The sequence below is a fragment of the Polyodon spathula genome, chromosome 7 (genome assembly GCF_017654505.1).
Source record: "Polyodon spathula isolate WHYD16114869_AA chromosome 7, ASM1765450v1, whole genome shotgun sequence".
Lineage (NCBI taxonomy): Eukaryota > Metazoa > Chordata > Actinopteri > Acipenseriformes > Polyodontidae > Polyodon > Polyodon spathula.
In genome coordinates, this window is record NC_054540.1 from 24,728,184 (window position 1) to 24,739,854 (window position 11,671).

Below are 11,671 nucleotides of genomic sequence, written 5' to 3' on the forward strand. Positions count from 1 at the left end.
TAATCTGGTTTTGTTTACATTTCCTATACTGTATAAACCCCCAGCGAATTACGCAGTTACAAGACTGCGTAATGTACTTTTTACTACTGTATGCATTGGCACATAATATATATATATTTTTTGGCTGTTAACCATAAGGAGATAGTAAAATCAGGGATGGCACTGAGAATAGAGGTAGCATTAAACAAGTTTGCCAAAAAACATCACTACAAACATCTCACCTTGCAAATATAGCAGAAAAAAAATATATATATATTTTACAAAATGTGTTATGTTGTGTATGTTATAGCTTTTGTTTGCATTTGTGTGGCTGTTTATTCTTTTGTATACTGCTTATAAATCTTGATATCTGGTATAAAAAAAAAAAAAAGCACAGTAATGTAAGAACCTTGTTTTGCAATTTGCACAGAGGTATTACAAGAACTTACCATTCCTTTATTTAATTGTTTTTTTGACCATCAGTTTCGCTGTATATAAAATGTATTTTTTGATACTAATTCATTGTAAAAAGCAGTCTTCATTTTAGTAGTTATTATTTAACAACTATTTTTGGTTTTTATAAACCACACATGCTGCCTCACTTTAGTGGCATTTTTTAAGTGATAATAAAGCACTTTGATAACTTTTGTGGTAAAATGTGCTCTATAAATACAAAATTCAAGAAAACTGGCCTTATGAAGGCTACATTTATATTATCCTATATATATATATATATATATGCAAAAAAATTATATATATATATATATATATATTTACTTTCATATTTCCCTGCAGTGTAACTGTAGATCATTTTAACTGCATGAATACAAGCTTTATTATTAACAATTGCATAATTAATGGGGCCTTGGTTTTACACCTTATCTGAAAGATGACCTTTCGCACAGCACATTCCCCCTTCACACACACATTGCTTGGGGTCTGGTAGTTGCCCTAACTAGTCATTTTAGATAAGAAACATCTGTTTTTAAATAAATGTTTACTTGATTTTAGACCTTGGCCTGATATAAAAAGAGGTTGGAAAGTGAAACTGTGAATTTCGAGGCATGCTTTAGCTTTTAAATACTTAAAGAGAATGATTTAGCTCTGTTGCATATGTAATTTCCACTCCGTTTTGCCAAGAATTTAAAAAAATAAAAAAATAATAAAAAACAACAAAAAAACAACCTACATGCCTGTGCAGGAGTTAATTAGGAGATAATTCATTTTTGAATGACAAAGCATGCCTTAAAGAAGGTAATAAAACACAGCTAATGGCTTGCAGCCAGTTTTACTTTCTGATCTTAATACCTCCCAAACAAATTTTAAACTAATTATTGACTATTGAGCCATGGCTTCATTAAAGCTGATTCTGTTTTTAGTTGTATTGTCTTAAGTTTGGCCAAGTTTCTTGCTCAGCAATTGTCTTCTCAGTGGAGTACCTGAGGAATTCCACAGTGTAATTAAATCATGACCAACTGATCACAGAGAATGTTGGAAGGGATAATTATACTGAAGGGAATTAGCTGAAACAGATGCAAAACTCTGATGCTTTCATCTATCTTTTTTTCTCTCTCGCTGGATAAAAGTTATCTTTAAAGAAACATATTCCTTCACCTGAAGGATTTTCAGCAATTGGTCTGAACTAAATAAAATCTGTTTATTGAAAATCAATATTTTTTTCCAACCTTGAGGCAAACATTAAAACACATCCGTGGAAAACCATAAAAGACAGTGCCAGCTGTATTATTCCCCTAGTGTTTCACTGATTAAATTATAGGCTTTATCAAATAAATTGTTCTCTCATCAGCAGCAAGCATCTACAGTGGTAGACCAATTGAGGTCAATTGTAAGGTGTTCTGTTCATTTTTTTTTACCAAAATGTTATCACTCTTCATGCCCCCAAGCATTATTTTAAAACCAAGAAATAATACTCATGTCAAACTACCAATGGCCAAAATAGGAGCCTGTGTATTTATTTATACAAAAGGAAACTCGAATATTTCAGCATGGAGAACCTGGAAATACATAAACAGTTACACGCACCCCAGTGCCGCAGATCGTGTTGTGTCTCTGAATTGAGATGCACAGATTTAAGAAAAACTTCTAAACATAACATAACTCACTCTGCTCCCAATCCACTCTGCCCGCTTCTAATGCAGTGTCACCTTATCTAGGGTCCCGACCAACCAATCACCTTTCATAACGATTGACGCCATTTATTCCTAATATGGACCTAATGTCATTTATTAGTAATTTTCAACCCTTTAAGTACTACATATCCCACAGATAGGAAGTGTTTATGGGCCATCTCCCCCATAAAGACGAGGCCGCCAAAACATGAATGGAGAATAATAATAAATAAAGAACACACACACACACATACATAAAATATATATATATATATATATATATATATATATATATATATATATATATATATATATATATATATATATATATATATACATATATATATATATATATATATACATATATATATATATAATATATATATATATATATATATATATATATATATATATATATATAGATATATAATATATCATCTACATTTTCATTTAAGTTCTTACATAATATCTTGTGTGTTGTCTGTATGATTCTCTTCGTTTCTGCTCAGAATATTATTTGCTGTGCTTATTAACTATTCCAACCTCTGAAAAGACTCCTCAAGGTTGACTGTGGGGAACTGAGGTGTAGACACAGGCTTACGTGCATAATGCTTCACCTATGGGCCTCAGAGCACAACAGTGACAATAAGCTTCGAGGTAGTGAAGGAAGCATATCAGAACACACATATAAGATGCTAAACAGGTAATTAAATATTAGGAAAATGTAGATGGTATAAAGTACACTGAAGAACACATTCTGGTCTTACAAAACATCTCCAGAACTGGAAACACCATACTTAAATTGGAAAGGACAGCCCATTTCGGACCCTGCCAAGATGAATGGTCATTCCTGTATCACTTAGTGGAATTCTTTAGCACCTGTATGCCACCATCAGCTGCCCACTTATAGTTCCTTTTTTGGCTTTACATCCCATACCAGATGGGAGAAGTTGGTTAATGTCAAAAAGATCACTGCTAAATGATCAACTGCAGTAAAGGAATGTGGGCTTGACGGCAGATCTGATTACCTCTGTTACCTCATTCCCAATGATGGGAACAATAATGCTCTCAGTTGCTTTCCATCTGTTTTATCTCCTAACAAACACATTTACAAAGTACGGGACCCACAATTATGACACGCCTTATGTACGTGTTGCTGGTTGGTCCATTTAGGCACTGAAGAACACGTTCTTAGTAACATCATCAATTTCTCATTAACTCTGGGATATGTTCATCACCCTTTCTAAACTGCTATGATCATTCCCTTCCCCATCTCAAAAAGTGTACACTCAATTCTTATTATCTCACAGTTTCTAACTTGCTTTCAGTCCAAGGAGCGCAAGGGCATGTTTACTCACTAGCTTCAGTATGTGTCTGCAACTACAAACTCATTATCTGTTTGTTTAGAGTCAGGTTTTAGGACCTTGCTTTTTTATATGAACCCCTTGATTATTGCTAAAAGATCACGGCATCTTATTTAATTTGACTGCCTCCAATCTATTTTGACGTGTTAAATGTGAACAGTTTATGTTCAGACTAGCAGCCAATACTGGGCCTTATGTTGTGAATTTATACATGTTTCTATTTACGTCCTCAAGGATAGTGTTTACTCTTTGAAAACTCCGGACACCTGTTCAGGTCGAAGAAAGATAACCGCACTCAAAATGTACAATGTTATAGTAGTTTAGGAAAAAGAACACCAACCAAAACAGCAGACCATTAATCTTCCATGTACAGTTCATTCAAAGCCGATTTCCTTTTTCATTACTGAAAGAGTTAATAGTGTCCAATTATGTGACATGAAATCATGGATAAACTTCCTTAAGCTGAATGTTAACACCCTTGACGATGCTATATGCGTTCTAAATGACGCTGAATTATTTCATAAACTGGATACAAATATATAATGTATGTAATTTAACTTCCCAGGTTACTGGGATTTGTAAGAAAAGTTCAGTCTTTGCTCTAATGTTTAATTGAACAGTTTTTACAGCATAAAACAGAATAATAGCATAAGAGGACTAGTACCTAATGGAAAATAAAATCATAAATGGTTTGCCCACGTAATTATATCTAAAGTTAAAATAAGCAGCACTTCTTCTCATTAGATCTATGCGGCTTGTTACTGCAAAGAAAACAAAGGACTACAAAGCAATGCTGAACTTCCTCAGATAACTCTTCTTCCTTTGCCTTGGTGTGAGCTGACACATGCCTGTGTTTTGTCAGGAACAAATTGCACAAGTGTGCATGCATCTGTTTAGATACAACTCCACAATAGCAGTCTCTTCTCCGGCCTTACAAAGGAATAGGCTTTTATGTGAGAGTCAAGACGGCGGGGGGTGCTAGATGGAGCCTGGCCCCTCGGTTGAAAAGAGAGACACTTGTCTCTGTTAGACTCCCCACCAAATTGAGTTTCCGACATTCATTGTCACATGTTTCAAGGGCCCCCTTTAAATTCTGAAGTAAGGTTTCACATTGCTGTCAGCTCAACACGCTGGAGGAACCTTTACATTTTTCTCATTGGCTTCTCAAGGTACATATCTGAGGTGATGGAGGAGTACGAGGATCAAGAGGGGGAAGAGATTTGTTATGAAGGGAGGAGGAATTGCTGGCAGTAGAGGGAGAGGAGGAAGAGGCTGCGGAGGAAACTGAGGAAGTAGTTGAAGAGGACTTAAAACCCAAACCAGAACTGATTCTGTCTAACCTTGCACCACCCAAGCTTCCTGATGGTGAAAAAATGGACTTTGATGACTTTCAGAGGAAGCGAATGGGGAAGGATTTGAATGAGCTGCAGCCATTGATCGAGCTTCACTTTGAAAGCTGCCAGAAAGAGGAAGAGGAACTGATAGCACTGAAAATGAGAATTGAAAACCGCCGCTCGGACAGAGCTGAACAACAGTGTATCCATACAGAGAGGGAAAAGGAACTCCAGGCATAATTGATGGAGGAGAGTGTCAGGAAAGAGGAGGAGGATGCCAAGAGGAAAGCTGAGGAAGATGCCAAGAAAAAGGCTTTCTCCAGCCTGTCCTTCGGAGGATACCTGCAAAAAGTGGAAAAGACCGGAAAGAAACGAACTGAGAGGGAAAAGAAGAAAAAGATCCTCAACGACTGACGCAAACCTCTCAATATCGATTATCTGAGCAAAGAAAAACTAAAAGAGAAAGCTAAGGAGCTGTGGCAGTGGATGTACCAGCTGCAGATGGAGAAGTTTGATGAACAAGAAAAGTTGAAACAAAAATATGATATTCATGTTCTGAGAAATCGAGTCAGTGACCACCAGAAGGTAAAAAATACCAAAGGGTCCCGTGGGGCGAAAGGTAAAGTGGGTGGCCAGTGGAAATAAACATGCTTGGAGATCCATAATGTTCCACGGTGGAGCCAGCAGCATGCTACTGCTGACAAGCAACAAAGAAGAGGTTCAGAGACCACTCAAGTTCCACTGTCGTTATGTTAGGCCTAGCGATCTCCTGTGTGAAACCGTAATTTAGAAACTGATATAGAGATTTCAGCCTTCATAATGTAAGAAACCAGTCATTTAAAAATAATTAATGGTGTATACATAACCTGAAGTCATAGTCTGTACAAAAAAAAACAAACAAAAAAAAACATTTGTAACAAAAAGCCTGCATTAACTGTAAAACAATGCAGTAACAAAATGGTTTCTTATGCTGCTCAATTGCTGTCATTTGTGTTTGAATACTTTATAAAAAGGTTATTAACTTAAACTGAATTGTCTTGTCTTTTTATCATTTATATTATGTTAATATTTTAATACAAACTTTTGTGTTAGAGTTTGAGTTTAAAATCCTACCCTCCAAATAGCAATTGGGAATGGTCCGTCTTTATTAAGGTGAGAGTGTTCTGAGAGTGTTTAAAATGATGCATTAGATTACATTTCCTAACATTTAGTTTAATATCCTATAATGTATGTTCTGTATGATTCTCATTAGTTTTTTTCTGTTTATATTGCTATTCACCTTGCTTACAAACTATTTTCAGCAACAAAAAAAAACAGCTTCTAAAAAGACTTAAATTGATGGTGGGGAAGAATATTATGGTTGCACAGGCTTCAGTGCACAGAGCGACTCAACACAAACATCTTACCCACATCACTTCTCCACTAGTAGCCCATAGAAGTGTTTATAGAAGCAATTTTTGCTGGAATAGTAAGTATGGTAAATAGATATGAATGCATAGGCACTCATAATGGGATATTAAACAGGTAAAATTTAATATTTAGAAAATATAGATTTAACAGTTTTATTTTTTTATGTCACATTTAAAGTTTCCTGTTATTTGAAATTCATAAAAATTATCATGCTGAATTGCTGCTATAGTTCCAGATGGGTAAACAGGACTCTAGTATGGCAATAAACTACTGGGCATTGGCCCAGAGCAGTATTAAATGACAGTCACCAACAAAACAACAGACACAGCACTGAGAATCCTAACACTAACATGTGGCAGCCTGGTATGATACTGAACAGCATGGGTCCAGCTACATCAATGTGTTTAGTAATTCCACAGCAAGCCTAGCCACCTGCGACACTGTAAACCTCTTTCCCAACCAATGTAAACTCTGACCTGTGAGCCGTTTGCTTTAAGCACACTTAAAAAAAAAAAAAAAAAACAATCAAACACATATCTAGTTGTCAGTGTCATGTGAGAATTAGAATAGTATTTCTGGGGTGTTCGCAAAGCAAAACCGTCCTTCACAATAAACCATAATACAATATTAAAATCGGTACAATCTGTCCTGAGATTCTACAGTTCAGTAAAACACAACAATTGGCCATAACCAAATTGGGGACAAGCAAAAATACAAAACATAATTGTTGACTTAAAAAACGAATGCTTTAAACGGTGCATTTAAAGGTATGCATGGTAATACATATCACTCAAAGGACGAAATGGTTACTGTAGCCTTTGGTAAAGAAGGTACAACTAAATTAGTTATTTAAATCTGGTGTAGTGTTATTTTCAGGTATGCAGATAAAAAGTGATATGCAGCGCGCTGCGCTTGCTCGCGCATGCCTAACAAACACATAAACAACTCTGCTTAAGCACGTAAGTGCCCATTGAAATCTGGTACTTTATTCTGTTTTTGGTGTTTTTTAAATCTTTTTTAATTGAATTATCATATTTTTCCACCATTAAGAAAATACTGTATTATGTGAATATTTACCATATGCAATACACTGGGTCTTGTACATTTTTTTTCACTTCTGCAACTTTGCAGCGGGCTTCTCATTTTGTCTTGTTTGTCATGAATTGCTTTTTTCTTATTAGATAAATTGATTGTTTCCAGTTTAAGTTTGCAAAAAAATATGTATTATTAATGGTAAATGTACCTCTGTTTGACAATAGGAAAACACATCACATCGCAACTGATTGTAGCTGAACCAAAATTTCACAGCATACCACTTTCTAACATTATATGGGTCAAGTTTTGGTACATGTACCATATTGTGACGATGTCAGTCAGGACACAGAACTAGACATAACAAGATTTTAGATGCACCAGGGTCCTGATGAGCAACCCTCCTCGAGGCTTAACCCGCTGCAGGGTGGAGAAAGGGGAGGGGTCAGGTGAGTTGAATTCTGATTGGTTGTAACATATTTTAGTCCCCTTCCAGAAACAGCAATATACTATTTTTGTATTGAAATGTTCCAGTAAAAGGATTTTACATTGAATGAACCAGCATTGTTATCCCTTGAAGCAGCATGAGCAGTTGAAAACTAGCACTACCACCAGTGCTGCATTTTCCATCAGGGGTCTGAGTTGGACAACTGATAAGGCCAATATGTACTGAGTGATACCCCCAGACAGTTAGAAAATCAGGATGGCAAGCTTAGTGAGACAGCCGGATCCCAGCAGTTAACTGCTTTTCCAGAAAGTCCAGGCCATTGATTGCACTGCAGCTGCAATAGCAAGAAAGCTGATGTCAAGGACAGCCAAAGAAATCAATATGATGCTCTGTAACGGTAGAGCCTGTATAACAGGTCTTTAATGTGTACTTGGTATTCATTGATTTACTATAAAAGATAAATTCAGGTATGAGTCAGGAGCACAGCAATGCAATAGAATGCAAAAACAAAATGTAAAATCTTTCTCTCCATGTGGTTGGGCTTTTGTGTAGAAAAGATATGCCTATATTTAAAGCCTGTTTTAACAGGGATATGATCATCTAACATTAGTTAAGCAACTAATAATTTTCTGCCAGACTAATTCTCTGAGCTTTACTCAGACTTGGATGTGTAGCTGTGTTGTCAGGTGAATTTCTTCTAACTTTTTGCTTTGCATGCCTGCTGACACCACAAATTAAGGTGAAGATAACAAATAACATATTTTTCAGTAAATGATTTAGCTGTAAATGATGAGACTGCCCTCCCACTGCAATATCCAACTATGTGATTGGGATCCAGACCTTCCATCATTGGATATTAACATTCCAGAACCTGCTTCAAAGGATTTAGAATTCAATTGGTCCCAAATTAACATGATTATAATCATAGCTGAATTGATAACTTTCCATTCATTACAATAGTTTTTGTCAGCATGGGAGACTCGAGACCTTTATTTAATTTACAGAGTAAGAATAACACAAGCATTGGTAATGTGAACTTCCCCGCACTGCCCCAGAGGGACCCTCTAATAGGTTAAAAGTGCAGCTCAATTTCTTTTTTTGGGGATAGCCAGATGTGGAATACTGACGAACAAGAGTAAATCTGAGAGCACCAAATTTACAGCGTAACAGATTCCAACATGGTCTACTCAGGTCTTCTCTACAAAGACAGATTCATATTTGTATTCAATTAAAATAATGACTATGATTAATCAAACATTTAGTAGTTTATAGCAATTGTTATTTCTTATACATATGACATATTTGCTGAAATAATTAAAAGATGCCATTTGCAACCACCTCTCTTTACATTGTTCACAGATAATGGTTGCTATTTAATAATTGAAGTGACCCTACAGTGTAGTGCTGTACAATTCTCAGTGCTTGCCTCACCAGAATTATAAGCAAAGGATGAAATTTAGGAAAGGGATACTGGTTGTTCCCGCCTCTGAATCTTATTTAAACATCAAACCTGAGTATTCATATTAAACTGTGTTTTAATAAAGTTGTTCCTGGTTGAAGTAACTTACAAAAAATAGATGGTGAGTAAGTAGATTCAAGAAAATGCACAGAGTCCTTTTCTTCAGTCAGTTGCCAGGTTTATTGAAATATGCAGGGAGTCTGGTCCCAGGTACAGGACAAACACAATACTCAACATTACAATGTTTGCATGACATTAAATACTCTTCTGTATAGATGGTCCACCTCCCCTTTCTCTGACACTTAACCAGTGGTCAAGGTAATTTAATTTATTGTGTGAGTGTGAGTTAATGTGTGTGTGTCTGTGTGTGTAGTCTAGTGTGACAACCTCTGAACTCAGTGCATTCTTCACACTCCTGGAGACAAAAGGTCCATACATCTGCCTTTAGTTATCTCCTTGCGACCCCCTTTGATGCCAGTGGGATTATCTCTTTTGATCTCTCTGAAGTCTTTAGAGCCTGTTCCCTTCTAGTCCACAGCATTGTTATCTCGTTAGCTTGCAGTCATTGTTGGGCAAGAGTTTGTAGACGCATCGTCTCTATCAATGGTTAGCAGTACATGCAATTTGAACCAAACAGTCTGCTATCTGCAATATTAGTCTCTTTTCAGAAAAGAACACCAGTATAGCTCTGCCAGTCCACATGAGTAGCAAACTGCTAATGAATTCTCAATCCATGTTTTCCAACACTGGTAGATTCTGGTCGTGGTATAATACTGTAGTGTAAGATTTCAGTTTTAAAATTGAACAGGCATTACCATAAAAAAAAAAATACAAACAATGAGGACGGTGAGAATACATTCCAGCTTTCACAGTTTATTAAACTATTTCTAGTACATAAAACCTTCAGTTCCAATTAAAATAGACCATTGCCAGATTCACAAATCATGGAGTACTTTGCAAAGAAGTGAAACAATTTGGTTATTTGCCCTTTTCAACTTAATATGTTCGGCTGTAACACAAATATTAGTTTCATATGTAGAAATACAAGAATTTGTGCAAAGCTTTCACATTCTTTCTATACCTTACTAGGATCTTACTTGAAACAGTAAGGATTCATGCGATCTCTGAAGTTTAATATTATGGTTTTCAGGACAGAGAATCTGGAATGTGGATGATTTAAACTGCAATTGACTGACAAATTTAAAATGGATGATGAATTTGGCCAGAGACCTTTTTCCCCAAGTGTTCAACAGCTACCCTCAATGCTGGCTGACTAGCGAATTCACGAACTATACCACATAGTCTAGTGCCGTAGATAGGATGTGGCTTGTAGGGCCACCTCCCCTCAAAAGACAAAGCCGCCAAGCCATGACATGGATAAAATGAAGACGATGAATGGTTAACACAACTGCCGCAGTGGCGCAATGCCATCTACCTCCACCAAATGATAGGAAAATAATGAATGAAAAGTAAACCACTGAGACACGGCCTGTCCCCCAGAGCATGAATGCAGAGAGCCCAGCCTCTACAGCCTGCCACACACCCTGCAGAAACTAAATACGAACTGCTCAGCACTCCGGTAAGGAAAAAAACCCTACTCACTGGTAGGAGGAAACCTTAGGGAATCCTTGGCTGAGGTTAGCCCTTCCTCCAGACTCTACAGACAGTCGTCTCCTCGTTTGGCCCCACCGTGTGCAACCGAGACCAAAAAAATGAAGCAACATGAATGAAAGCCAGAGTTTTATGGCACTTGGAGATGACGTGTTGATTAGAGCCAGATTCTCCTTCCAGAAAAACAACCAATTTTTCCATTAAAACACTAAGGGACATATACACACAAATAAAAAAAATGTCTATTTTACACTGATTTTGTCTTTATAACTTGCATCTTAACTGACAAAATGCTTTATTGCTCAATCATAAAATGTCATTATTTGCACCAATTAATGATGTTCACCAAATCTTGCATTTCAAGGTTCTTGGTCAGAGAAACAGGAGGTACTTGAAGATTAACATACGTGGTTACCTATCACACTACATTAGCCAAAGTCTTGTACTTCTTTAGAATCTCAAAATGTTTACCAGTGTCACAAAACATACTTACTGGGGGAAAAAAAAAGGCTTTACAAAAAGGAATACATGCAATTAATTCATACATGAAATTCAAACATAACAAGGAAAAATAAAAATATAAGTAATTTACTCTCTAAAGAGTAAACAATACAGCATATACATGCATACTGGACCCTATGGAACGGAATACCAATTCTCAATTGCAAGAAATCATTTACACTGATATTGCCTAAAGTTTGACAGCTACTGAACTTGTCATTGAAGTGGGTACATTTGACATTTCTCTTTACACTGTCAAAACTAACAAATCTGTGCTGTACCTTCAATGTCACTAATATTGTACAGTGTAGACCACCAGGCAAGTAGTTTTAAATCCACCGACAGAATAAAAAATAAAAATAAAAAAAATACAGAATAAGGGTGCTTCAAGAAAAACAAATTAG

The 11,671-nt window shown here is 36.3% G+C and overlaps 1 pseudogene; it reads left to right on the forward strand.

Moving 5' to 3' along the window:
• The first annotated feature begins 4,540 nt into the window (after positions 1–4,540).
• LOC121317814 lies at positions 4,541–5,451 on the forward strand (annotated as a pseudogene).
• Positions 5,452–11,671: the final 6,220 nt, after the last annotated feature.